Genomic DNA, 6,840 nt, shown 5'->3' with positions numbered 1-6,840 from the left:
AACTTCTTCAAAACTTTATCAAGGTATGTGCTTTGTGAAAGTCCAATTAAGCGTCTTGATCTATCTCTATAGATCTTGATGCCCAATATATAAGCAGCTTCACCGAGGTCTTTCATTGAAAAACTCTTGTTCAAGTATCCTTTTATGCTATCCAGAAATTCTATATCATTTCCAATCAACAATATGTCATCCACATATAATATTAGAAATGCTACAGAGCTCCCACTCACTTTCTTGTAAATACAGGCTTCTCCAAAAGTCTGTATAAAACCATATGCTTTGATCACACTATCAAAACGTTTATTCCAACTCCGAGATGCTTGCACCAGTCCATAAATGGATCGCTGGAGCTTACACACTTTGTTAGCATCCTTTGGATTGATAAAACCTTCGGGTTGCATCATATACAACTCTTCTTCCATAAATCCATTCAGGAATGCAGTCTTTACATCCATTTGCCAAATTTCATAATCATAAATGCATCAATTGCTAACATGATTCAGACGGACTTAAGCATCGCTACGGGTGAGAAGGTCTCATCGTAGTCAACTCCTTGAACTTGTCGAAAACCTTTCGCAACAAGTCGAGCTTTGTAGACAGTAACATTACCGTCGGCGTCAGTCTTCTTCTTGAAGATCCATTTATTCTCTATGGCTTGCCGATCATCGGGCAAGTCAACCAAAGTCCACACTTTGTTCTCATACATGGATCCCATCTCAGATTTCATGGCCACAAGCCATTTCGCGGAATCTGGGCTCATCATCGCTTCCTCATAGTTCGTAGGTTCGTCATGGTCAAGTAACATGACCTCCAGAACCGGATTACCGTACCACTCTGGTGCAGATCTTACTCTGGTTGACCTACGAGGTTCAGTAGTAACTTGATCTGAAGTTACATGATCATCATCATTAGCTTCCTCATTAATTGGTGTAGTAGTCACATGAACTGATTTCTGTGATGAACTACTTTCCAATAAGGGAGCAGGTACAGTTACCTAATCAAGTTCTACTTTCCTCCCACTCACTTCTTTCGAGAGAAACTCCTTCTCTAGAAAGGATCCATTCTTAGCAACGAATGTCTTGCCTTCGGATCTGTGATAGAAGGTGTACCCAATAGTCTCCTTTGGGTATCCTATGAAGACACATTTCTCCGATTTGGATTCGAGCTTATCAGGTTGAAGCTTTTTCACATAAGCATCGCAGCCCCAAACTTTAAGAAACGACAACTTGGGTTTCTTGCCAAACCACAGTTCATAAGGTGTCGTCTCAACGGATTTAGATGGTGCCCTATTAACGTGGATGCATCCATCTCTAAAGCATAACCCCAAAACGATAGCGGTAAATCAGTAAGAGACATCATAGATCGCACCATATCTAATAAAGTGCGGTTACAGCGTTCAGATACACCATTACGCTGTGGTGTTCCAGGTGGCGTGAGTTGCAAAACTATTCCGCATTGTTTCAAATGAAGACCAAACTCGTAACTCAAATATTCTCCTCCATGATCAGATCGTAGAAACTTTATTTTCTTGTTACGATGATTTTCCACTTCACTCTGAAATTCTTTGAACTTTTCAAATGTTTCAGACTTATGTTTCATTAAGTAGACATACCCATATCTGCTCAAATCATCTGTGAAGGTCAGAAAATAACGATACCCGCCGCGAGCCTCAATATTCATCGGACCACATACATCGGTATGTATGATTTCCAACAAATCTGTTGCTCGTCCGTTGTTCCGGAGAACAGAGTTTTAGTCATCTTGCCCATGAGGCATGGTTCACAAGTACCAAGTGATTCCAAAAGTCCATCAGAATGGAGTTTCTTCATGCGCTTTACACCAATATGACCCAAACGGCAGTGCCACAAATAAGTTGCACTATCATTATCAACTCTGCATCTTTTGGCTTCAATATTATGAATATGCGTATCACTACTATTAAGATTCAACAAAAATAGACCACTTTTCAAGGGTGCATGACCATAAAAGATATTACTCATATAAATAGAACAACCATTATTCTCGGATTTAAATGAATAACCGTCTTGCATCAAACAAGATCCAGATATAATGTTCATGCTTAACGCTGGCACCAAATAACAATTATTCAGGTATAAAACTAATCCCGAAGGTAGATGTAGAGGTAGCGTGCCGACGGCGATCACATCGACTTTGGAACCATTTCCCACGCGCATCATCACCTCGTCCTTAGCCAACCTTCGCTTAATCTGTAGTCCTGTTTCGAGTTGCAAATATTAGCAACAGAACCAGTATCAAATACCCAGGTACTACTGCGAGTATTAGTAAGGTACACATCAATAACATGTACATCACATATACCTTTGTTCACCTTGCCATCCTTCTTATCCGCCAAATACTTGGGGCAGTTCTGCTTCCAGTGACCAGTCCCTTTGGAGTAGAAGCACTCAGTCTCAGGCCTAGGTCCAGACTTGGGATTCTTCACTTGAGCAGCAACTTGCTTGCCGTTCTTCTTGAAGTTTCCCTTCTTCCCTTTACCCTTTTTTCTTGAAACTGGTGGTCTTGTTGACCATCAACACTTGATGCTCCTTCTTGATTTCTACCTCCGCAACCTTTAGCATTGCGAAGAGCTCGGGAATCGTCTTATCCATCCCTTGCATGTTATAGTTCATCACGAAGCTTTTGTAGCTTGGTGGCAGTGATTGAAGAACTCTGTCAATGACACTATCAACCGGAAGATTAACTCCCAGCTGAGTCAAGTGATTATGATACCCAGACATTTTGAGTATATGTTCACTGACAGAACTATTCTCCTCCATTTTGCAGCTATAGAACTTATTGGAGACTTCATATCTGTCAATCCGGGCATTTGCTTGAAATATTAACTTCATCTCCTGGAACATCTCATATGCTCCATGACGTTCAAAACGTCGTTGAAGTCCTGGTTCTAAGCCGTAAAGCATGGCACACTGAACTATCGAGTAGTCATCAGCTTTGCTCTGCCAGGCGTTCACAACGTCCGGCGTTGCTCCTGCAGCGGGTCTTGCACCTAGCGGTGCTTCCAGGACGTAATTCTTCTGTGCAACAATGAGGATAATCCTCAAGTTACGGACCCAGTCCATGTAGTTGCTACCATCATCTTTCAACTTAGCTTTCTCTAGGAACACATTAAAATTCAAAGGAACAGTAGCATGGGCCATTGATGTACAACAACATAGACATGCAAAATACTATCAGGTACTAAGTTCATGATAAATTAAAGTTCAATTAATCAAATTACTTAAGAACTCCCACTTATATAGATATCCCTCTAATCATCTAAGTGATCACGTGATCCAAATCAACTAAACCATGTCCGATCATCACGTGAGATGGAGTAGTTTTCAATGTTGAACATCACTATGTTGATCATATCTACTATATGATTCACGCTCGACCTTTCGGTCTCAGTGTTCCGAGGCCATATCTGCATATGCTAGGCTCGTCAAGTTTAACCCGAGTATTCTGCATGTGCAAAACTGGCTTGCACCCGTTGTATGTGAACGTAGAGCATATCACACCCGATCATCACGTGGTGTCTCGGCACGACGAACTTTCGCAACGGTGCATACTCAGGGAGAACACTTGTACCTTGAAATTTAGTGAGAGATCATCTTATAATGCTACCGCCGAACTATGCAAAATAAGATGCATAAAGGATAAACATCACATGCAATCAATATAAGTGATATGATATGGCCATCATCATCTTGTGCCTTTGATCTCCATCTCCAAAGCACCGTCATGATCACCATCATCACCGGCGCGACACCTTGATCTCCATCGTAGCATCGTTGTCGTCTCGCCAACTATTGCTTCTACGACTATCGCTACCGCTTAGTGATAAAGTAAAACAATTACATGACGATTGCATTTCATACAATAAAGCGACAACCATATGGCTCCTGCCAGTTGCCGATAACTGTGTTACAAAACATGATCATCTCATACAATAAAATTTAGCATCATGTCTTGACCATATCACATCACAACATACCCTGCAAAAACAAGTTAGACGTCCTCTACTTTGTTGTTGCAAGTTTTACGTGGCTGCTACGGGTTGAGCAAGAACCGTTCTTACCTACGCATCAAAACCACAACGATTTTTCGTCAAGTGTGTTGTTTTAACCTTCAACAAGGACCGTGCGTAGTCACACTCGATTCAACTAAAGTTGGAGAAACTGACATCCGCCAACCACCTGTGTGCAAAAGCACGTCGGTAGAACCGGTCTCGCGTAAGCGTACACGTAATGTCGGTCCGGGCCGCTTCATCCAACAATACCGCCGAATCAAAGTATGACATGCTGGTAAGCAGTATGACTATTATCACCCACAACTCTTTGTGTTCTACTCGTGCATATAACATCTACGCATAGACCTGGCTCGGATGCCACTGTTGGGGAACGTGGTAATTTCAAAAAAATTCCTACGCACACGCAAGATCCATCTAGGTGATGCATAGCAATGAGAGGGAAGAGTGTTGTCCACGTACCCTCGTGGACCGAAAGCAGAAGCGTTATGACAACGCGGTTGATGTAGTCGTACGCCTTCACGATCCGACCGACCCTAGTACCGAAAGTACGGCACCTCCACGATCTGCACACATTCGGCTCGGTGACGTCCCACGAACTCTCGATCCAGCTGAGTGTCGAGGGAGAGCTTCGTCAGCACGACGCGCGATGACGGTGATCATGAAGTTACCGGTGCAGGGCTTCGCCTAAGCATTGCAACGATATGACCGAGGTGGATTATGGTGGAGGGGGGCACCGCACACGGCTAAGACAATGTCTGTTGTGTGTTCTAGGGTGCCCCATGCCCCCGTATATAAAGGAGCAAGGGGGGAGGCCGGCCGGCCCTAGGGCGCGCCAAGGAGGGGAGGAATCCTCCTCCTAGTAGGAGTAGGATTCCTCCTTTCCTAGTTCTACTAGGAGGGGGAAGGAAGGAGTGGGAGAGGGAAAGGAAAGGGGGGGCGCCACCCCCCTCCTAGTCCAATTCAGACTCAAGGGGGAGGGGGCGCGTGGCCTGCCCTGGCAGCCCCTCTCTCTCTCCACTAAGGCCCATCTAGGCCCACTAGTTCCCCGGGGGGGGGGGGGGGGTCCGGTAACCCTCCGGCTCTCCGGTTTTCTCCGAAATCACCAGGAACACTTCCTGTGTCCGAATATAGCCGTCCAATATATCAATCTTCATATCTCGGCCATTTTGAGACTCCTCGTCATGTCCGTGATCATATCCGGGACTCCGATCTACCTTCGATACATCAAAACACATAAACTCATAATACCGATCGTCACCGAACGTTAAGCGTGCGGACCCTACGGGTTTGAGAACTATGTAGACATGACTGAGACACGTCTCCGGTCAATAACCAATAGGGGAACCTAGATGTTCATATTGGCTCCCACATATTCTACGAAGATCTTTATCGGTCAAACCGCATAACAACATACGTTGTTCCCTTTGTCATCGGTATGTTACTTGCCCGAGATTCGATCGTCGGTATCTCTATACCTAGTTCAATCTCGTTACCGGAAAGTCTCTCTACTCGTTACGTAATGCATCATCCCGTAACTAACTCATTAGTCACATTGCTTGCAAGGCTTATAGTGATGTGCATTACCGAGAGGGCCCAGAGATACCTCTCCGAAACACGAAGTGACAAATCCTAATCTCGATCTATGCCAACCCAACAAACACCATCGGAGACACCTGTAGAGCATCTTTATAATCACCCAGTTACGTTGTGACGTTTGATAGAACACTAAGTGTTCCTCCGGTATTCGGGAGTTGCATAATCTCATAGTCATAGGAACATGTATAAGTCATGAAGAAAGCAATAGCAATAAAGTAAACGATCAAGTGCTAAGCTAACGGAATGGGTCAAGTCAATCACATCATTCTAATGATGTGATCCCATTAATCAAATGACAACTCATGTCTATGGCTAGGAAACTTTAACCATCTTTGATTCAACGAGCTAGTCTAGTAGAGGCATACTAGTGACACTCTGTTGGTCTATGTATTCACACATGTACTAAGTTTCCGGTTAATAAAATTCTAGCATGAATAAGAAACATTTATCATGATATAAAGAAATATAAATAACAACTTTATTATTGCCTCTAGGGCATATTTCCTTCAGATTGCCCCCCTTGGGCGTGCCCTATGAGGGCCGGCCGGCCTCCCCCTTGCTCCTTTATATACGGGGGAGGGGGGAACCCCATAGACACACAGGTTGATTGTTTAGCCGTGTGCGGTGCCCCCCTCAACAGATTTCCACCTCGGTCATATCGTTGTAGTACTTAGGCGAAGCCCTGCGTCGGTAAATTCATCATCACCGTCATCACGTCGTCGTGCTGACGAAACTCTCCCTCGGCGCTCAGCTGGATCAAGAGTTCGAAGGACGTCACCGAGATGAACGTGTGCAGATCGCGGAGGTGCCGTGTGTTTGGTACTTGATCGGTTGGATCGCGAAGACGTTTGACTACATCAACCGCGTTGCTAACGCTTCCGCTTTCGGTCTGCGAGGGTACGTGGACACACTCTCCCGCTCGTTGTTATGCATCACATAGATAGATTGCGTGATCGTAGGTAAATTTTTTGAAATACTGCGTTCCCCAATTGCATCGGCTCCTCCTTTAAGCTTGTATGCGACCAAAGGGACTCTACGATCTTCCGGAACCTCCATGACCTCAAAGAAAGTCTCGACTTCATATAACCAATCTAGGCACCCTTCAATATCAACATTTCTATTAAAAGTTGGGATCTCAGCTTTCACCTTATATGTATCCCTTGCATATGTAGGGTTGGGTACTCTTCGATATG

The sequence above is a fragment of the Aegilops tauschii genome, chromosome 4, assembly GCF_002575655.3.
Source record: "Aegilops tauschii subsp. strangulata cultivar AL8/78 chromosome 4, Aet v6.0, whole genome shotgun sequence".
In the NCBI taxonomy this organism is placed as follows: domain Eukaryota; kingdom Viridiplantae; phylum Streptophyta; class Magnoliopsida; order Poales; family Poaceae; genus Aegilops; species Aegilops tauschii.
Note: the sequence above shows the minus strand (reverse complement) of the source record.